Consider the following 22,963-nt stretch of genomic DNA (forward strand, 5'->3'; position numbering starts at 1 on the left):
TTTCTTCAAAAGGCATCAGTGGCATAAAAGGGGAGCTACTTTGGGACAATCCTGTATGTCTTTTATGTGTGTGTTCATATGATAACAAGGCAACCAAGGCAAGGCCTTGCTTTGGTAACGATTGGTAAACAAGCCATCCGATGATTTTCAACTCGGTTCTTGACATGGCGATTTTGGCACGTACTCGCACTAATTCAGACCTTTAACGCATTGATTCTTGACGTGAGCTGGGAATGGTGATGTTCCACTTGTAAATTGGCATTTCGTGATTGGGCTGTGTAATGAATAGCCCGTTTCTAGAGCAATCCTCACTCTCTTGAAGAGAGAATGATCACATTTTACCTGATTGCTCGTCAATCTTGTACACAAAGAAGCCACATTCTTGTGGAGTCTCTTGAGCAAATTCCTACGTACCATATTGATGAATAATGGTCCGAGTTGCCCATTGTAGAAGCAATGATGGCTCAGCGTTCTCCAGCATTGGGCTCGGTGATGATGTTAGTACTGCGCACAACTTGGGTACGTCTTGGAAGGAGAGTAAGCCAGAACTGGCAACTAACGCCTCAGGCACTGGAATTCAGCTCACAACGAGAAAAATTTAATCATACCGCCTCCTCTAAACAATACGAAGAAATGGGCAAGGCGTATTTTATTGGAAGCCATGGTTAGAGAGAGGATGATAAAGAGGAGGAGGGCTACGACCACCAATAACCATATGCTACCATCACAACCAACACACCAAGAGAGTCAAGTCACATCTCTCCAGGCTAAATGCACCACATTTTTGCTGTGAACGAAAATCGACCCGAATTTTAATTAGAAGCCGAACAATGGATTGCAGTTTGGCATGCTCAGGCAAAACAACAAGGTTCATCAGAAAGGTCTCGCGTTTTTGGAAGCCAGACAGCCGAGACATATTGTCTCGGAAATGGTCAAGTGAACATGGAATTCTTGGTGAGAGGGATTCCCCATACGAGAATGTGAAATGACTTGCTCCTTGTACATAATGCAATTTGGGCATTAATGGATAAAATTTGCAAATCACTAGCTATCAAGGGATTTGGCAAAAATGTGAAAAACAAATCATGAACTTTTTCTTCTGGTTTTGGTAGCACTTCCATCATTTGCTTTATGTGAAAGAAAGGTTTATTCAATAAATCATAAACTTTGTAAGCAATGCCATCGAAGTTTACTAAATTAACCAACACCACGGATTTGTAATTGAAATTTGATCTTTTTGACAGTAAATGCAGAATCCCTTGGTTACTCAATTGATTCATATATGCCGTGCAAGAAAAAGCCAATTTCTTTTGCGTAGTATTGATCCTTTGCTTCACTTATCAGCCATTCTACAAAGCCATGTGCAGGTGGACAATTGGCACCCAATGCATTTTACTGCTCAACTCTTTCCTCTAACTTTGAGGTGGTTATTCTGAACTGATCAATCAGACCAACCTTTCACTTTGGGAGGTCTGGTCTGGCATTAATCTTTGAAATTAAAACGCGGTGGGATATCGATGTTCGAATTCGTGCTCATATCAAACACATTGAGAGAAGGATCTCTTTCTTGCCCTCCTTCGCCGTGCCACTGGTCAGAATGAATCCGATCTAGAAGCTTATAAATCTTGAGTAGGACTCTGTTAAATGAGTGATATGAGGTTTTTCTCAGTGGTGGGCGAACCTTCGAATTGGTTCTTTCTCACTGGATGTTGTACACCCTCCTTTGCCACACTGAGCGAGAAAGACATGTGGAATATACGTTATGGCTATTAGAGACAATGAGACGGAGATCGAAGAGATCTCACACCTGAATAACAGGGATTACACGAGGGATTTCTGATCTCTTTGTTCACATCCAGCTAGGAACAAAAAGCCGGCTTACAACCATCAAGGGCCACAAGCAGTGAAGTCGCTCTCGTTGGATCTGGATTTTGTGAAGAAATGAGTCAAGAATCACCTCCAGAGTCGGGATTAGATTCCAAAATACCTGTAATTTCTCACATTGCATACGCTCCTTTTAATTCAAATGTCCACTTTGAAGCCGGAACTTGACAGTTTTCGTGTTTCTAACTCTTGAATAGTCAATGCCATACCCAACGGGTAGACGAAAGGCTCTGGAGCACTTACAGTAGGCAAGTTCAAACGTGGTACATGGTCATGTTTCGGTGCATCCATTACGAGACTTGCACTCGTTTGACAGACAGTCAAGTTATTTATGACCGGTGACCTCGAGGGTGATCGTGAATAGCGACGAATGACCAGCCCTATTCCGAGTCCTCAAATTGGAGTGTCTTCTAAGGCGTGGAAGGGCTTTCTCTATTAAAGGTGTCGCCTTCAGAATAGCTCAAGGTAATCATGGTGTTCAACACTTTCTAAGAAAAGTAGCGCGACGTTTTAGGGTCAAGGTCAGCTCAGAACATCTTGGAACATGAAGTGCGAAGATAACCGAATGGGGGGCTCAGTTCGAATGTTGTTACCCCTAGACTCTTTGTTGTCTCGTGTTGGGTTCCGGTGGATACTACACGCGAGGACATCGGCATGCTCAACACTACCATAAAATTTTGATTTGCCCCATTTGGATTGAGCGCCACGGCCAAAGTCAAACAATAAACACCAGCTGCTACGTTTCAAATCAGGGCTCCCATTGATTGAATTTCAAGATGAATATTTCTATAATTGGGTGGTTGTGAGTCATTCATTATGACATCTGGATAGATCTTGTCCATAAATTTGAAATGTGGCATGGCGAGTGAACCGAGCGAACGCATCTCCTTGAAACAAAAGATGAGCAGCATTTTTGGTGCCACAAATTAGACAATTAGCAACCCTGGATCGCAGAGTACAGAATATGTCTCGACTTCCTGCGGAGTGGCAGACCAAGTTCTTCGTTAGTGGAAGATATCTTCTCTCAAGTTCTCTGTGCAAAAGTTTGATGTCATCTCATATTATTGGAGGAGGGGATCCAAACCAAATGTACCACCTAACCAAGATGGTCTTGTGGTCTTGTGAACCTCAAAAAGCCATTAAAGGAGGCCCCTGATTGCCATGAAAAGGTGACATAAATCAAATCAGACGTTTAATATTCATTGGCTTCTCCAGCTCCTCATTTAAATGCTCTTAACGTCGGTTTCACTCCACTAACACCGCCCAAGCTTTGAGGTTTTGAGGTCGGAAAAGTCCAGAAGTCAGGCTTCGATAAATCTGCAAGGATATGCAGTACTTGCAACAGGGTTATGGTTGGGTGTCTCCTTTTTTGCTGCCTTAGAATGTCTTTTCGTGGTTTGCAAAGCTCCGAAGTTTGTGGTCTTCAATCATGATCTCCCATTTGTGCTTCACAACCAGGGATTGAATAAAAAGTAGCAAAAACTCATTTCAGAAAATGGATATGCAAATGCAAAACATGGACGACTGAGCACTTGGAAGACTTCAAAGATGCACGTTATGGATTAGTTTCAGTTCGGCTCCATTTGCTTCTTCCTCCACAATAATGGGTATGGCATTCAAGAATTCTTATTATTCATGGAGAGCTACGTGAATTTAACTTCTAATTAGTTCATCTATTCCGTTACGAGGTTATGCACAAGAAACCAAAGCCATCTCATCCTTGGAAGATGGCACGGTCATATAAAATGTCCATGGTGTTCAGGTTACATCATGGGTTTTGGCACAAGCATTTCGCGTACCTACTGTGGACTTTGAGTCAAGGCTTGGTAGCCAAACGTCTCCTTTGCAAATTTTCGGGCTACGGCCAAATTTGTCGTCATCGTTTCAATCTAAGATTTCATCGTTTTCGGGCGTGATATTGTGTATGAGCGCCAAATATGAAGTAGAAGCCGGTAGTTGAACATGGCCATTTGCTATGATGGGTCTTGACCCCCTAGGGTGGTGAGTAATGTCTTCATCACTGTTCTATTGACCTCATCTTCACCAAGGAAGAAATACATCCCTGGGATGGAGCTCAATTTTTGTTCAGATTCGAATAACAAGTTTAGATGGTTAAGGAACACTCTTTGAAATTAAGAATGTGGTTAGTTGTGAAGTCATGGCATAAATCTAATTCCAGGAGCGTCTATGGATGCCGAAGTCATGTCCAAGTCAGCGATATACATCAGACAATGACATAGTTTGCCTTGAGGACCTACAACAAGTGCATTTCCTTTGGGGAAACTATGCAACTTGACCCATTCAACTAATCCTTCCTGATTAATTGCAAGGATGATTCAACAATAAGCAAAGGCAAGCCATACCACGGAGTATTGGAGATAATATCCAACATACAGTATACTCCAAGAATGAAACCAAATCCTCGAACTTCCAGACAGTTGGAAATTCCGAATATGTTTGAGGTATGTTTTCAGACTTCTTGCTCGGCTAATAGGTCGGTGTAAGTCTTGACAAAAGTTCAAATTGTTAGGAAGAGTGACAGGCGGAGTCGTCAAATTGGTGAGTGTCGTTCACAAGTCCCAGAGAGTTTGGCCCAGATTTAGGTTTTTGAGTCTAGACAAATCCAGTGCTTATACTGACCTGACCTGGATGCTTCCTAACGTCTCATTGTTCTCTGAGCCCCGGGGGAAAGATGATGATGGCCACTTGCAACTCACTTTAAAATAAGAGTGTAATAAAATGCAACAGATCCCGGGAAGCGGTGGTCACTGGTCACTTCCTTGTGACAACTGATATCAGGGAGCCCAATTTGGAGCCAAAGTCAATAAGGGATACAAAGCCGAATTGGGCAGTATGGGCTGAATCTCAACCCTGAAGGGATTTAGGTAATTTCAAGAATGTTCCGAGGTCTTCAAGACAGTTCGGTAATCAAGTCATTTTCCTGGCCCTCAGCGAACCCCTTCTCAGAATTTGACCTTTTCGCATTGACGGACACAATATCCATTTTTTTTGGTAAACAAATTGCTCCTTAAAACCGTAGATCTTAAGCATTCTCGACTGGCTCAAGGACGGGGGAAGCTTGTGATTCTTGTATAGATGTACTAAATGAATGAGCATTAAGTGAAGCTTTTGGCCCAAAGAAGGGGTTACATCCCTCCCTTCTTGTCTTTAATAGGGGAGGGGTCATCATTGAAGATCATGTACAAGTTACGCTAAATGAATATTCATAATTATTCATGTGCGCTGGCTTGGGGTGTAAAACACCCATTTACATGAAGGCGTTTTCCAATTTCTTTTGTGTCCGACCGTACCCACACTACCAGGAATGCAAGGCTTATCTCCTAAATCAAGGATTAAATGAATATAAAATGTTCGCAGGCGGCCTTTGGATTCTCAAGAGACACACATAAAAGAAGGTGGCTTTTTCAGGAAGGACGATGGTTCTCTTCGGCTAGACGACAATCATGGTCTTGATCGTCAATAAAGATAAACGAACCAACCAGACACTGATTCGGTACCTAGATACGTTCTAAAGAATGCTGTAATATTCGAGTAAAACCCCTCAAAAATGTTCCTGGCTATAAACAATGCCTGCTTAATGAGGATTCACTTGTGGTAAATGCAGTGTAAACCTGAAACTCCGGTCGGTCACATTTTATTACCTTCAAGTTGCGTCTATCCATTTGTCGACCCTCTCAAGAACATCTCGGAAAACGCTCACCTTATAACATCTTAAACAATGGGCACACTTTTGGGTATGAAGAGACGCATTGAATGTAGTCAAAAATGGAAACCAGATCAATTTTTCGTCGAAGGAATTCCGATGCGAAAACCTCCGAGTCACGGGACCATTTAAAATTGGAATACTTCAGAGTTGATCAACCTCATGGGTGGTGATGATAGCATCAGAGATGGGCTCACATATGTTGGATAGAAGATATATTTTTTCTTTCATATTTGGCTTTTAGGGTGTACAACGAGAAATGCGATGATCATTTATGGGTGTAACCGGGGCTGTAATTGCATGTGGAAGGCCCAAGACAGATTTATGGAGCAAGTCATGCTTCGTTAAAATCAATTCCCAAAGATGTTGATTGAAAATCATTTTGCCCAAAAAACAAGTCTCACCTGTACATCCGAAAAGATGTGTCAAGGTTCTTTGAACTTGTATCACGGACAGAAAGAAGAGACCTCGTTTTAGGTATGCAGAAAATAAGCCATTTAAAAATGAAGTCTTCAAGATCAATGGCCAAAAAATGGGAATAGTTCCTGCTTTGAAATAATGATATCCTGACAAGTATAAAGTTTTCAATAAATCTTGTAGAGGAAAAAGTTCAAAAATTGCCACTCTAATGGTTTCAAACCGACCAATCTTTGTTACCCAAAAAATTGATAGACCGGGTCAAAATTCAATACTCGTTCTTTCTTCATCTTTATGTCAAAAAAATAAGTGGCACAAAAGACTTCTAAAAGTTTTATATGTTGAACATTAGCGGTTATAGGTGTCAATTCCATAAGACAGATTGATCTTGAAAAGCAAATATACAGATCGGTCGGGATTGTATCAACAGTCAAGTTCCAATAGAGGGTCCCCCGAAGGAGTTGAGCAAAGTCAACAAAAAAAGTTGAGAATATCCCTCACTTGAAGACCAATTTGAACTCAAACTTCAGCATGTGCCATAACCCCCTGGAATAATTATTCCCGCCTAACCGAACTAGCCAATTGATCATTGTTCTAAAGTTTTTATTAGCATTTCTTGTTGCTAGAAAATAATTGATTAAGAAACAGCACAACAAAAAATTGGTCTCAAGGCCATTCGAAATGGCTTCAGGCAAGTAAGTCATACCCACCTGTTGCACTATTCTTACTCAGTTAACTTACTACGAACTTTCAAGAGCATGGCATAGCAAGAATAATTGTTTGAGAGGAGGAACTTTCTCTTTGATATTTATTTTCTTAGGGATCTCGACGATAGATCACCTCTCAGCTCCCAAGACATTTAGCAATGCCCCATCTTTTGCCAGCTTGATGAATGGAGTCTCATCTTCCTTCTAGTCTTTGATTCCTTCAGGGTTGCCATTTCACAATAAGCAGAACAAGAGTAAACCAGCGGCATTCAATAGCTTGCAGTTCAGCTTACAGACCCCTTTGGCCCCAATCATAAATAGTAAAGGATTCACTGATTAAGCCCGATGAGAACCCTGGTGAAGATTTTCTCCAGTCTGATTTTCAAGTGGTGGTTGGTGGATGGAGTCATTGGAGTGCCTCGCCTAGTGGGAGAGTACAATGGAATGGTGGGCCACGCATTCTTCCATATTGTTCGGAAATGATGAGTTGAAAGGTGGAAGCAAGCCAAGCAAAATATTGTTCTTGAACACCACACATCTGCTGGCCTATTTCTTTCTAATGGAATCGCATTTCCATATGGAAGTACAAAAATAGGTTAGTTGTCCTTCATGGGACGCTTGGTCTAGAATTGAGGCCTGGGGAGAAACTCTGATTCAAGTGTCATATTTGCCCAAGTTATGTGGTGCTAACAAGTCCATATCGATCCTCTAGCATCCCTTTGTATGATTCACGCCCAAGGAGGGAGAGGCCCAGCCCAAAGTTTTCTCATCTCCATCAAGAATGGATCGGCAAATCAGCGTCGGTTTCGTTTTTCTTCCCAAGATGTTGCAATCCGAGATCAGGGATGCCGACCGAAGATGTCCTGTTAAAAGACTACCTTTATGCAATCATTCTCTTTTCAATGTTTTTTTTGTCTTGGTTGTATCTTGTCGAATGCTGTATGAAATACGAAAAAGGAGACCTGCAAGGAGACCTGCAAGGAGACATTCTTGGGCCCATTCCCATTCGGCAAACCTGGACAGAGTGAAGCAGCGCCCAAGTTGCAGTTAGAGATGCGTCCTTTGAAGAGGATTCTTGCCTTGCTTGCTGTCTTAATCGCATGATGACGAAGCTAGCGGGATGAGACGAGTTGGATGATACATCTTCCCTTCAAGGTGGATGAATCTCTTTCTCTACACTTGTCTCTTGGAGCCCACTGCACTGAACCGAGCTCAGCCCATAACCCAGCCCTGCAGAAATGCACACACCAAAAAATCAATGAGAGTCTTACCAGACCCAAATCGTTAAGCTCCGTCTTCGTTTCAGTGCTGTGAAGTTCGTCAAACGGCGACTCCAGCCGATTAACCGGTTGTTGAAAAGAAATCGATGCGGACATACCTGAGTATTCAAATTCGTGGTGAATCCGTCCACGGGCCCTGTAATTTGCCGATACTCAAAAACTGTCATTAAATTCAATTCTTTTTCTAAAATTCGGGCCCTGGAGACATTTATCATCTTATTGGTCGGCTTACAAGATGGCTCAGTTTGGTGGTTGGAATAGTTTGTGATTTGACTCGTTGTGAAATATGGGCTTGGCTGTGGAAGATGATGAATACTAAATATGCCCTCTGGTGACAATTCACCGATTTCGCTCATTCCACCCATTACTCGTCAAGGCAATTCGGAGAAACTTCTACGTATAACAGGGTCCTTGGAAGACTAAAGTCACCAGAGAAGACCGGCGTGCGATTTACTCTCGTAATGATCTAACATTAATTGCTTATCGCCAATATCAATTAAGCCACGCCTTGGTGACGTAAAATAGAAGGAAGTTCCCTTGAAAACAAGATTCCTCATTTTCAGCAAATGACTTTTCCTTAATTGAAAGAACCATAGTCATGATTTAATTGTTGATGTTTGAATGGTTTACACAACAAACGTTGTTTAAAATTTGATGGACATTTTAATCTAATATCATAGATGAAACACTTTATTGATATACTAAAAGAATGCAATTGTGACATTGAGCAAAAACTTAGCTTATTCCTCAGAATATTTATTTATTTTTGATCACTGTTGTGGCAATTTCTTTATAACGTCGCGCTCAAATATTCCCAAGCGCGTGAATGCTCTCATATTTAGGTTGCTAGAAGTGGGACAAAATAGAAGTGACTCAATTTATTTTCGTTGGATTCAAAATTGTTTTCCAGAACCTCCGATAAGAGTCAGAATTTCTACAAGCTTAGCACAAGCTTTATCGTTACTCTATATAGTATTTGCCATTAAGAGCCTTAGGCGTGGGCCATCGCTCACTTTGCTGTGCGGCCCTTCTGTCATGTTCGTGTCAGTTGAGGCACTTTTTCTTCTTTGCAGGCATAAATATCAATGACAATCTATGGCTTGGAGCCAAATCGGACAAAAAACACGCGTTATCGAATTAGCCACACTTTGAAGCTGTCCGACAGTTGGTTTTAGGGATGCTCTCACAAGCCAAAAAAGCAACTTTCCATCTGATTCTTCAAAAAACTTTAAGGATGATATTTGATCCAATCGAACCGCGAGGTAGTGTGCTTTTTTGCTGTCGCAAAGACCGACCTGGTGTGTTGTAAATATTTAGTGAGCCAAGAAAAGATTTCGATCTCGTCTCCCTTTTCCCAAGCATGTAATGAAGGATTATAAATTTTGTGTTTGATCAGAGAGTTTAGGGCATTTAAATGCGTGAGCTCTCTTTGTTATGATCAATTGTTTTTCGCCTGCATGTCATAAAGTCAAAAATGAAAGTACGTCGTTTACATATTGAAAATACAAAACACAAAAGGTCAAAGATGGGTTCACTTTGCAAGAAAGAATTCAGGTTTCCCTTGTTTGCATGTTTAGGCAGTGTTGCCAATTACAAGATAAACCAGACTTAGTTTTTAACAATTGTGCATTAGTCTCCAAATCACTGTCTATGTAAGTTTACCTTGTTTTTTTTTGTCAGCATGAAACTTTCTCCCCTCTCGCATTTGCATTTGGAAATGTTTTCTGATATCAAATTTGCACCCCGTAAAAGAATCCGAGCACAAAAGATCTTTTGTTCGCCATATTCAAGTTGCCATAACCAAGCTATGAATTAGGCCGCTGAATGGCCTTTGACAGCCTTCAATTTAGGGTAGTTGTTTATTACGAGTTTCAAGCTAACATAGCTTTGCATGTACGGGTCTCAGGTTACTTGATTTTTTTATCAAAGTCCTCGATATGGTGTCATATTTCATTATGTGATCAATATGCAAATTGTACCGGCCGTTTTTTGCTCAGCTCACCAATCAAACCTAATTAACGTCTAATCTTATCTTTCATCTTGTAATGAGTGCACTAAATAAACCTGATACTCATTGTTCCAAGGCAAGGCAGCAATATCTTGGTCATCTATTGAACTCATAAAATGCAATGAGCAAATTCCTCATCTCTCGAAAACTGCCTTTTGAATGACATAAGTACCTCGAGTAAAAACCCACCAGAATATCGGGATTTGCATCTTCAATCCTGCAAAAACTTGTCGAAGTGACTGGTGGAATCTAATCTCATTATGGCATGACGAACCCTTTAAGCTCTAAGAAGTGACCACCAGCAAACAAACAACCAACCAACAAGCTTTCAAACCCACACAGCTCATCCAAGATGATTTTGAGGATGATTGGATTTCATCCACTCACGAAATATCTATCTTGAGCAATTAAAACCTGATTTCGGATTAAACCATGACAACGAATCTCATTCACAGGATTCGATTCCACACTTCCGAGCGCACATAACTCAAATTGGGTTAGGAATCGGCCTTGCGAAAAATCGCTTGTCAATCTGACCAAATCAAACTGATGTGTCTAGCAACACTGTCTTTTTTGTGGAATTTCGCCTGATTTGAGTAATGGAAAGTTTCCGGAAGGCAATAAAGGTCGATCCAAATTCCGCGAAGGGCCAAACAATCCGACATACCATGTCGTAAATTCAATTAGATTGGCAATTTTTTTATTGCCAACCCCACTTCTCACCCATTTAACAAATAGTAGACCATGCCTTGTGCCTTATTCATCCGGGTTTGCATTGTATTGTGGACTTTTAACTACCCCTAATCGTACTTGAAGGTATTCAAAGTCTTCCTTTCCTCTCCTCTCGCACACTCACACTGCTAGACGTTTGAAGTGCCTTCAGTTGTATTTTCTATCAAAGCTCCATAAATTCCAAGAATGCCTTGCCAAGAGATTTAGCATTCACGGATATGTGAGTGTGTGTGTGTGTGTATGTGTGGATACCTTCTCATCTCATCCATTTCATAGCGTTCGGGTTGGTTCACGATTTGAATAGCGAGACTCACTTTTTTGATCCAAGAGGTCACTGGGTCATCTCATTTGTTCATGCTTGAGTTCTGCACTCTGTATTAAGTATACTCCGCCTTTCAAGCAGGGATGGGATCCTGTCTTTCTCGGAGAAGAGTTAGCTGCCTTACTTGAGGGTAAATCATGGCCAAGTTAATCGCAGCGGGAAGTAAAAATGCAAAGAATCCAAGACACACTCAACAGAATGGCGTGAGAGAACACAACACATGGCTTGAAAACAACTTGGGAGCATGTCCTGTAGGTCCGTTTCATTGCAATCAAGTTCATCCCGTACTAACTCAGAGACGAGGCAATTTGTTTTGGCCTGTATCCGTCAGTGTGACGTAACCATTTTATGTTGAAAGGCCAATGATTTCGGGTTGATGGTGATCTACCACGAATAGAGTGTTTACCTTGAGAGGTATATCACCCCTGTCAAAAATCATGACCTAAATGGGATAAGTTTCAACTTTTATTGTTCATCTAAATCAGCTCAACTTTTGAGGCAAGTCATCTCATCCGGGGTCAAGTAGTCCAAGGTTGATGCGAATCTCGTGGTTGGAAAAAGGGCTTTGAATAACCTAAGCACACTCAAGATGGCATCCGCAAGCCTCGATAACCATGTATCTATACGATTGGTTTCGCCAATCAGCCAAGCTGTGCCGCAAGCCTTTTTACCTGTCGTTTGTTTTGGTCACTTTGCGGAACTTTTTGTGCCAATTTTCTGGTCTCATGAAGTTTGGTTTTGCAAACGTCTGGAAGAATTTACGACCTCTTAACAATCCTGAAAGGTCTGGGCCAACCGAAATGGCACCTCAGAGCTACTGTCGATAGTTTTTTGGCCTTTTTTGACTTTTTCAAGAGTAGTGTTCTTCAAGCAGCATCGTCCTTAATTTCATACATATTATTTCGTCAATTTTCTCAATCAAAATGAGCATTTGAACTCGTTTTCAGCTCGTTGAGATTCTGACGAGATAAATAATCAAGCGAGTGGTTCTCACAATTAAGCCCGAGTTTTAGCATCTTGGAAAAGGCGTGTCGAATATTGGTTGTAAAATCTGCTCGTTAACAACACTGTGCACGGCCAATCCAACGGGTTAAGTAGTGTGGGAAAGTCTTGGAATATGTTGTGATCAAACTCATGACTAGGCCTCAAGTCCAGCAAATGCCTCCATATAGTACACTGTACGCGTACATATATAGGTCATAAACCAAGCCGAAATTCATCCTCGACTTAAATTTGGGCTTGAACCGACTCAAGGACTACAGTGTTACCACAGTTTGCACCGCCAAAGGTAAACAGAGGCAGAAGGTCTTTTCATGGCAATCCTCCACAGTTCCTCGTGGAGACCGTGAATAGTCAAAGAAGACGAGTCGTCGTCCGTCTCCAATGTGGCACAAATTCTAGGCCGAGTAAGTCTCTCGTACTTGCTTAGCTTCTTATCCGCATGGCTGAATCTAATGAACAAAGCCATTCAACCATCTGCTTGAGTTGGCTTGAATAAATCGTTGCATCATTCCCCCTGGACCTTAATCCACCTTGGCTTGTGAGAAATATGTCCAAATCTACCAACATATCAACGGGCCAATACATTATTCATAAACAGAGACTGAAAAATCAAAATGGCATCATTACCTTGGGATATGTTTTTGCAGAACCCAAAGCACCAGGTTCAAGATACTGTCCACAGAAGGGTCCCAAAATCCTTTTCCTTCCAAATTATTTTAGGGTTCATTTGGTGTGCCCTCACCAAAAGCCATTGCTTGAGTGGTAACTTTTTTGAACTCGGGTTTTAATGGAATGCTTTAGAAATGGTTTGCCAGTCATGTTCAGTTTATACCTTTTCCGTCAAAACAAACTAAAAACACGTGCAAATGGACGCTTCTTAGTGAGCTGGTCTGTGATTGAACAGAAATCGTTCTTGAGAGAATCTGTTCCAGCGTGACGATTGGCGAATATGCATGGAATCTCAGGGAGCGACCATGATTAGGCGGGATTCAAGTCCCTTGTTGAAAGGATAATTTGCAAAAAAATGTTCGTGACTAGAAATTAAAGGACGGCTTTTCAAATGTTCGTCCAATGCTCATGAGAATGCAGTTTGTAGAGGGACAACCGGGTTTTTCTTGAATTCAGATCCGTATACTGATAATCTTTTTAGAGTCCAATAAAGGGGCGATCGGTTCTTAGCCCATATCTTGAAGGGATCTCTCTGTGTGTCTTGAGTCACCTCAGCATAATTTGATGTGCGATCCCTGACCACCAGAAATATTGTTCGTGACAAAACTTCCAATTTTACCTCTCAATAAGCAAAAGATTGGCGTTGTTCGTAGTACCATTAACCTATCACAGGATATCTTTGTTCCCATCAAACGGTGTAATACAGAGCGTTTTTACGATATTACTCTACCTTAAGCAAAACATCACATCACACTCTTTCGAATTATATTTCCAGACTAGTCCAATCATGCAAACCCAGCCCTTGAGAAAATTGGAAAACGCACTTGAACAATCGGTACAAGTTGTCCCGAAGTTGTGTTCCTCTGATGGAAAAACACGTTTCAAGCATCAGGTCGTCAAAAATAGCAAACCTGAAGCATGCAGCAGTTTTCCCTAACAGTACAACTAGTTGCATAAGAATGGGCGGCCATAAATTCAAATTAATAATGATTGACCCCAGCATAAGAGACCTTGATGGCTTCCAGATAAATACCCGACGGGGAACTCAATTTCTGGGACACAGTGTACCATCGAGTTGTACGAAAATCTCGATGGTGAGATCGCTCCAAACTTTTGTGTGACTGATGTGAGGGGGGCAAATATATTTCCAAATATGGCAGCCTCTTTCTTGAGGGGGGGATTTGTGTGGTGTGAGATTGGAAACCTCACCCTGAAAACGCCTTTTTTCTTGGAAATCTGGCCGAACTCCGGCATTGATTCTCCGTCGTTTTGGTTGGCGTGGTTTCCTTCGATGTGTGAGTCCTGAAGCATCAGAGCAAACAAGACAAGCTTGATTCTGGAATGATTCAGGACTCCAATCAGAGTTTCTTCTGCTCAACTGGGCAGCTTCCTTTTGTCGGCAGCCATAGAGATTATCATCAAGTTCAGACTGAGATAGTGTCAAAAATTCTGATTTCGCTTGAGCAAGTCGAGCTCGAAAATTCCTCTGGTTCCGAGATTTCTGACTCAACCTCCTCTCGAACTATAACACATGGTTTTATTTATTGATAATGAAATGGAAACTGTTATATAGTAGCGGCAATCGAGTTAGACGAAAGAAATCAGAAGAAAATGATTATTTTGTACTTGCATTGGGCACATTTGCCAAAATGATAGAAATTCCTGCCTTGAAACTAATTCATTCAACAATGAAACCAAAATAATTGACACAAAAAAATCTGGATTTATTTTGGTTTTGAATAGCAAAAAAATAAAGCAATTTCGAAATGGTTTTAGGCGCAATTTATACACACTCGCTAGATTTATATTTATTTGGACACGAGTTACAAAGATTGGTCATTTCAAGTCTCCAGTCTACCTAGACCTGGTTTGCTTGCTTTCGCACTTTCATGGTTGATAGTTATAATCATATAGTTCTTTGCACCTCATTTATTTAAAAAAAGTGACTGTAAATTGTAATTCAAATATTGCAATGGTTTGTGATAGTGTTGGAGGGTCCAGCCATCACATTGTCCAATGTTTCCAAAAGGCATTGTCAAATCTGAATTGATTGGTTGTCCTTTTGTGGGTATGGTTAATGTCTAAAAGTATATTGTGACGAAAGGTCAGAAGGAGAATTGAATTGGAACCTCTGTCATGCTGGGAAACTGCACTAGCAACTGTGCTAAGTAAAAAAATGCCTACATGATATGCTATTTAATACAATCAGTAGCCATATTTCCATTGTCTTTTTGAGCATAGTGTCCTAATATTTAGAGGATGTTTGATGACCACTTATTTAGTCATATTTATTCAGTATTTGGCTTATGATTTTGTCCGCTCGAAACATTTTCAAATACAAAGACAACAGACAATTTCTTCAATCATATTGCAATATGCGCAGAGACTCAATGCAAAAGTAGAAACAAGTAACAAAACCAATAATAAGTAGTAACAAAAGATGTAAATATTTCGAATTAAGTTTCAAACTTTGTTTTCCAATAAAGTGCTTCAAAAGAGAACCTTTCCCCCATGGTTCCCTAATTTTAAAAGGTTGCCCCCGTTTTTATTTTATTTCATGTAAATTTTACATGATACTAAGGCTATAATGTGCTAGTTTTTTCATACAATGTATGAAAGTTCGTATGCACGTATCCAACATTGTAGGATCATTTTAAAAATGCGTACAAATCATACTTATTTAGCAATGTCTCTGCTTTATTTTGTTAAGAATTCTAACATACTAAAACAGAAACATCTTTTCTTTTTTTTTTATTAACCTTGCTTCCAAACCGGAGGCTTTTCTTTCCTTACCTCATTTTTTCTATTACGGACTCAGAACCCCCCGGTGTAAAAAATGCCTTGAAACGTCACAGCCTACGTACGTACTTTTAACAAAAAAGTGAATAAGAGCTCAATGATTTGTCACTGATTCAGAAGGTGACCCGATTCCCAAACTTTTCCTGATGACGCAAGAAGTGCTCTTTATAGTTGGGTGGTCAATTCCCCCTCCCCGTCCTACTTGACACCTCATCCATTTATGTTCAGAGAAGTTAGTCGTTCTTCTCAATGAGCCAGATCCCCAAAAGAGATTGAAAGTTGGCCGAAGCTCCTCTCGGGCGAATGAAAGTGAATGAGGGAGTAAACCTCGGTCCCAACGAAGCCAAAATCAGATCAAAAAATTTGGCTTGCCCCGTCCCAAAACGGAATCAAGTCAACAAAGAACGACATAAAGCCCGTCTTTCTCAGTCATGACGGTTTTAATGATCGAAACTTGTCTGGAATACCTCGCTTTGTATAGTTGATCAATTCATTAATCTAATCACTCTTCCCTGATGGTCTTAGGGTCGTTATTGGATAAGGGCGAACGATAAAAAGGGTTGCTTGTTGTTTTTGTGGACGAAGGATGTAAGCCAAAGTACAAATGCTTTGTTCACCTACCCCAATATAGCAGCTTATGGCCATGTTTGAAGTGGTTCGAAATGGTTTTTAACCACTCTCCGAAGTTGACCTGGAATCACGGAATGCCGATCTTCCACCAGAGGTGGACTTTTTTGCGCCAATGAAAGTAAAATTGTTCAAAACCTTTGTGTCGAGCTTTCAACACGAGCGCTGAAAGCGTTGACCGTCTGAGCACCAAGTACCTTTCAAATATAGGGTTATAAAACCTCATCGCTCATGGCATGACCAACCTGAAGTTCAAAGACAATCAAGGGTTCATTATTCTTGTTCTTCCCTGAGCTACCTATAACCCCAGTTTTGTCAATCCACGGAAGAGAAGGCCAATTTTGCTCCACATTTCATTTCCAATCTGAAATACTATTAAGAAACTGGTGGTTAGAGATGGCTCAAGGACGGGGAAGATCATCAATTTCAAACTATAAAGCAAAGTGCGCCTTGGTAAGACGGGGTGATACCCATCAATGTCCCATTTTACCCTCGAGAATCCGGAAAGTCGAACCTTCTTTTTAAGGGAAGTTAAAGCGTCCAGAATTCCAATCAAAAAACCCCCTTCACAGTAGGGAGATCAATTACCAAGTCATTCATTAATTTGATGGCTTGCTCCCGGATTTTAAGGTTGCACTGCTTTAAACTTATATCTTGCCATAAAGTACAAATTCAAGCCCAATAACTTGACTGATTATATGTTGTCCAAGCTCTGGCATTAACAAGTACAACTATTTTATCTGCTACCTATCAGTATTGCTTGACCCTCACATTTTCAACAGTTGACTGGGACATTTGAATGATGTTGTCCTCTGGACGAAATACATTAGGTTATCTGACTTGTTCTACAAATGGGTCGAACTATGTCGAGCAACCCTCGGCTGATCTAATCATGACGGGTTTCCAAAACTAATCTTCTTCTCGAGTTTCTGGTCACTTTTTATGGCGTTAAAATGACCATTAAATTCTGATATCGACCACACCTTCATTATCGAGCCTACTCTCAACCCTGTTTCCCCAATTTTATCTCGGGGACTTGTTCACAGTTTTAACCACAATCCATTCTTATCCAAGACCCAATGCCCTTAAATCGTATGTTTAACCTGATTTTTTATTGGGCAGCCCAGCGTCTCCAACTTTGGGAAGTACAATTTCACAGGAATGTTGACGAACAAGTGACAAACAACCCTGTTGATTGGAAGTGGGAGAGGTTCGGTGTTTTTTTGTTTTGGCATCGGAACCAAACTCAGTCCTTGGACAAACATAAGCCAAGAAGGTCCGATATGGTCTCCAAGGCCTCAAAATCCGAATACCAGTAGGTAAATTATTGTTCATCCTCACCTTCTTCATACATCTGTCAAGACCGACAGAGGTCAAGGATGAAACGAGAGGTCTGACATTACCTCCTGGAATGCCTAGTTAACGCTAGTCTGACGAAACGATCCTCTTCTTTTGACGGCACCAGGAAAATGAAGAGAAACAAATCCCACCTTTACGTAAATGATCCTCATTGCCATTTCCTGGTGCTGTACCCAAGCGCATTTTGCAGAGCTGTCATCTTATATTAAGCCAGAAGCAGTCACACGCGGAATGGCTCTTCATCACACACGGAGATGCATGCAGGGTCATAAAATGCAAATGCCAGACGGTTTGCTCATCATCAACAACAACTACGACCACGATCTCCATTGAGACCTGATGGACGAGTCGTGGTTTAGGGTCTCGTCTGGACCTTGCCGATCGCATCTCCGCTTCTTTCGGTCACTTTGGCTATCGTGCTCGGTTCGTTCGTTTGAGGATAATTAATGATAGTTAATCACGTTTAAGGATTCATTTCGGAGAGAAACGAGATTGAGAAGATGGGCATGATATCCAAATGTGATCTGTGTAGGGGCTAAATGGTTATGAAAGTTGTTCTTCCAAGTCTAGACACCCCCCGGAATTTGACGGGCTTTTAGCGGCCGTGGATTCGTGTGCGAGATGTTGCGACCTTGCTTAGTTTATGGATTGAGTGCTCGGAGTCCATTAAGACGATTGAACAATGCGTCTCGAACGAGACTTATGGCCAATTTAAGTGCAAACAATCTACGTATAACTCACTTGAGATCTCATAAAACCGGGATCGCCGGCCAGATTTACCGATTGTCATTATGATGCCATCAAATCCAGCTAAGTTGGGATAACCTCTTGCATTCACGGAGTTCTTGGCGTTACATTCTGCAACATCCCACAACCAACGACTTAGCTTTTCGTTAGCTTTTTTGACAGTCCTAGACCAAATTAACATCGGAGCATGAAACCAAATCGGGAGCTAGATCGTCTAGGGCTTCAATGAATTATTATGAAGGACATCAGGAACAGGACGTCGTGAACTGAACACACTCAGGCTTCGAATGATACGGAGCTGCTTAATGATGTTGTTATCGTGGATTCGCCCAAATGCAAATTACTCTGCAACTTACAAAGACTTGTTTTAACATTCATCCTACGGTAGACAAAGGAGTCATGGAGCGAGCTGGTTAGACTTAAGGCCCTGTATTATTGCGAAGTACAACGTTTGTTATTGACTGGTCTGTCGTCGAAGAAAAGCCAGATGGCCATTGTGCCATTATTGAAAACACCCCTTATCTCGTAGCATCCCATCCTGGAATGCAGCTTGATGAAAGGGGGAACATGCGATTGAACGTAGAATATCCGGGCTAGGGATCATCATTATGTGGATTGAGATGATCTTTGGCTGATGACGATGTGCTCAAGAATTTGTTTCTTCCATTTGATTGAGTTTCGGAAATGTCGAGGATCCTTCCACTCGACCAACCCAGAAGATTTAGCGTTAAATGGGCCGTAACAGATCTTCTTCTAAAATTACACGTTCAATATCGGACCCAACTCGAAACCCTGAGCTACCCCAACTTTAAACTTCCTGCTTGGCTTGTTTGACACAGTTTTTTTTTTATCGTGTCGAAATAATAAAGGTTTCTTGTGAGAGGTGCCTTTTTGTAAATTAGCCTTTTGATCTGGTTTTTTGTCCCCGAATTCTGTGTCAAGTTTGAAAAGGACTCATTAAATAGTGCAGGCTACATGAAGAATGTTTTGAAGAAGACAAACCCGTCCCACGATGATCATTCATAAACGCTGCGTGGAAGCGTGTCGGAAGAATATTCTCAACTAACAATTACTTAACAAATACAAGCACTTTAGAGGTCAAGTTCAACTTGTGATGAACGACAAATAGCGTCAGGCAAAATTCGATGAACAAACGAAACGGTTGGATGCAGTGATGCCATCGTAGATGAATTGTAGTTGACAATCATTATTCACGAGGCCCCAGCAAATCCTAATGAAATGGAATGCGACCAATTACATTTGAGTGTTATTCCAATTTAATGGCAGCATTTTGCTGAAAGGTTCTGCTATTCGAAATGAGATGGCAGGACGATTGGGTGCGCAAGCTTAAAACTTGTTCGGATATTGACGTTTTTGCTCCGCCAAAATTGTCACGCCCAGCTTCCATTAGAGCCTGAGGACTTAATTGGTATGAAATTCGAAAAGGTTCAAGTGTAATTAGTTCACGTCAATCCCATCACTAATTAAGCCAAGTGCCAGACCATAACTCGATGGGTCGTTACTCTCGAGGTTGAATATTTTTGATCTATTCGCCAGAGTCTCGGTTTAGCTTACGTGTTCTTGGCAAACCTTCATCGTAGATTACAGATTAATGACCTATTAGCTACCAAATAGGGATATCAAGTTCACAGGCAATGTCATCCTCATTTAAGCTAGTGCAAACTAAGGCACCCCTGACTGCTTCGCTATCGAGCTCATTACTGTCGTGATCCATGAATTGAGCTGCTGATCCTCTCATGCTTCATCATATCCATTGATTCAAGCCCAGTAGCTGATCTTTAATGTGGTTTCACTCGAAATGTTGAGCAATAAGATGATCTGGCGAACCCTGCATGAACCGTCTCATTGATTTTAGCTCAGACAACTTTACTCACTTTGACAAACGGGTTGGAAAATATTTATAAACAAGGAAGTACAATACGTCTCTTCTGTCCTTCGTGACTTTCAATTTTAGCCCCAGAAGTATAGTGATCAATTTGTAAGAGACACGGATCGATCAAAATTTCTTTAAAGACCCCAAAAAAGAGGTAGATTCAATGTGTGTGTCTGGAATTTAATCATTCTGGAAGTGTCTGTAACTACTGTACTAACAGGGTTCCTCATTCTGGTAGCAAATAAGTCACTGATGTCTATTTGTTGTATGTCTTCCTACAAATAAAGAATCCACTTTTTTTTTACCACTGACATACTGGAATGCTCGCATCGAAAGTGGCCTTTCTAGCTGGAGGAATTTGGCAGTCCTGATAAAGTCTCCAAGTTTCGGATTCAAGTCACACGCAGCGCCATGATCTCTCTCATCATAATAAGTCAAAGGTCTGGATTTATCTATCTCCAAGGGTCTGACGCGTGTAAAGGCGCTAAGGATGATGAATGGTGTCTCAGTTTCCTGAAAATGGTCCAGCTGATTACAGAATGCCTCAAGTTTTTGTAGAAAACAATCACTGCCCATTCAGGATCGACCGAACGCCCAATCCGAACCTCGACTTGTTGATTTCCCCGAGGGCAAGTGATGACAAAGGCACAAATTGACGTGGATTGTTCCCTCAAGGTGGTTGTTGTGTCTTATCAAATCTGGCCTTCAGGCTCCATCCACAATCCATCCATCCATCCCTCTATCCCTCCATCCACCACCAGTCAGTCCACCACCCATCTCCGAGCACTATTCTCTTCCCCATCCCACGTTCACGAAAGGTAAGCATAAGCAAGCTAGTACGGAAAGAAGGAAGGAAGCACTCCTCCTCGGTAATCTCTATAATCGGTCAAGTTTATCTTTACGACAAATGCTTTACATTGACCGAACTTGGTTCGGTAAATGGCTGCTCAAGTGGGGGTTCAAACTCTCAATCCCCGAGAGTCCATGGGCAACTTATCATATTATTAGCCCAGAGCCAATGTCGAACACGCACGGTCGAATCTCAATCAGTTCATTTTCAACATTTGACACTCCTCCACGTTAAAACGAATTATGAATTGATATTTGGTAAGACCCATCCATGGCCACTCCCAAGGATTTGGAGTTTTGAAAACTCGTTTAGAATACAAACGGAAGAATTCCTGTCCACGTCGCCGAGAGATTCCAAGGAGTCAAATGCTATGATATTTGACTAATCGTTTCCTCAACGAGTTCAGCCAGTCAACCAGATTCGGCTTGATATCCCTAATTTGAACCTTTCGGACTTGCCATGGAAATGTGTCGAACGGAGAAGATTGACTTGTCAAACTAATTCATAGGTTTCCAAAACTCGTGATGTGAAAGTCTCTGACCATCATCTGGCTTGATTCTTGTTGAAGGTCACAAATCGCGGAGAGGTCTTGAAAATGGAGCCGGAGGGATTTCAGCAAACTCTGGCTAATTGATGATGCCGTCAAATATCGTTCGGTTGCATTTTCCGGGTCACTGATTGATATTCGGGCCCGTGGATGCGCTGAATTTATCAACTGTTATGTATAACCCCTGATCAATTATGGGCCCTGCAAACCTCTTTTTAGCCAAGTCAAAGTGGATTGGCAACTCGGTAAGTTGAAAGTACATTTGATGTCAATAGTGCTAAGTTGATGGCTTCAAAAATCTCTGCGCCGACGTGAATTTGATATTGGATGGTCACTTTTCAGGTCTGCGTGATATTGAACAGCTTCTGATTGTGTCAGGAGCGTGTAATAACGAGCACTTTCGAGATGCCATGAATTCTATCCAACATTTTGATTTCCTCCCCGACATTCGTTGGATCGTGATGACAAGGTTGGCTACACTAAATAGGGATCGCAGGACCTTTTTTAACTTGTTGTAAACTCAACCAGCCGAATTTTGAGTATCCCTTTATAAATGGTGGTATTCAAAGAACATACATCATTAGCTAGAGGTCATCCTGGACTACTATGATTTCAGAGACGAAAGGAAGGGCATCTTGTCGTGTTCAAAAATGAGCTCTCAAGAAGTCTTGCTTGCCATTCGTGTTCCTGTTCTGGCCGTGGGTTCCAGAAGTCAAGAAGAACTTGTTTCCTTCATCCATCCAGGCAAAGGAAAACGTAGCTCACCACTTCGTCCATTCGTCCATCCGACGTTCTCTTGATTTAATAGCGAGGAATTACCATAAACGAGCCACATCGCCTGGAAACGCTCGCACCGAAAACCAACTGCGAAAACGAAAGATGGGAGGATAATCAACACCACTTGACGCTTTGACGACCGACCCTTTTAGTTTTTTCCCTCCGGAGTGACCGGTTTACCGAAATGATCCCAAGGAAGATGAGCAAACCCGTAAATGGACGAGTCAACCTTGATCCCTCGGAAATGCATGGTTTATGTACAGTACGTGTACTACCCAACGATCTTTGGACACCCATACGAGTTGATCTCGCCTCCAGGTCAATTCGTGGTCAATGTGCTTGATCTTCCTTGGGATTTGAGAATGTCTGGACCATCTCCGCCCTCCTCATGACTACCGACCCCTACAATTTAGGCAAGGTCAAGGAAGGATTCCATTATTCAATCGGCAAATCTGCCTATTCTAATCCCACATTTACCACAAGGGGAGAGGTTTACGTTGCTTTGAATTAGAAAACCAATCCGAATCTGTCTTTGGGGACGTGGATTGATTTGTTAAGTAGACAGAACGCCATTCATATCGTCGAAGGTGGCATTTTCTCCGGGACATCCTGACCTGC

At 41.5% G+C, this 22,963-nt stretch overlaps 2 long non-coding RNA genes across 2 annotated transcripts; both read left to right on the forward strand.

Annotated features, from left to right (window-relative positions):
* Positions 1 to 1,590: 1,590 nt before the first annotated feature.
* Positions 1,591 to 8,536, forward strand: LOC131877060 (uncharacterized). The gene is made up of 5 exons (XR_009372845.1): positions 1,591 to 3,053; positions 3,377 to 3,491; positions 3,647 to 3,885; positions 4,064 to 4,346; positions 7,445 to 8,536. It is a non-coding gene; the product is annotated as an uncharacterized LOC131877060 (long non-coding RNA).
* An 8,775-nt stretch (positions 8,537 to 17,311) lies between these two features.
* LOC131893050 (uncharacterized) lies at positions 17,312 to 22,963 on the forward strand. Its single transcript, XR_009374631.1, has 4 exons — positions 17,312 to 17,490; positions 20,520 to 20,989; positions 21,590 to 21,813; positions 21,911 to 22,963. It is a non-coding gene; the product is annotated as an uncharacterized LOC131893050 (long non-coding RNA).

Source organism: Tigriopus californicus, chromosome 2 (assembly GCF_007210705.1).
Source record: "Tigriopus californicus strain San Diego chromosome 2, Tcal_SD_v2.1, whole genome shotgun sequence".
NCBI lineage: Eukaryota > Metazoa > Arthropoda > Copepoda > Harpacticoida > Harpacticidae > Tigriopus > Tigriopus californicus.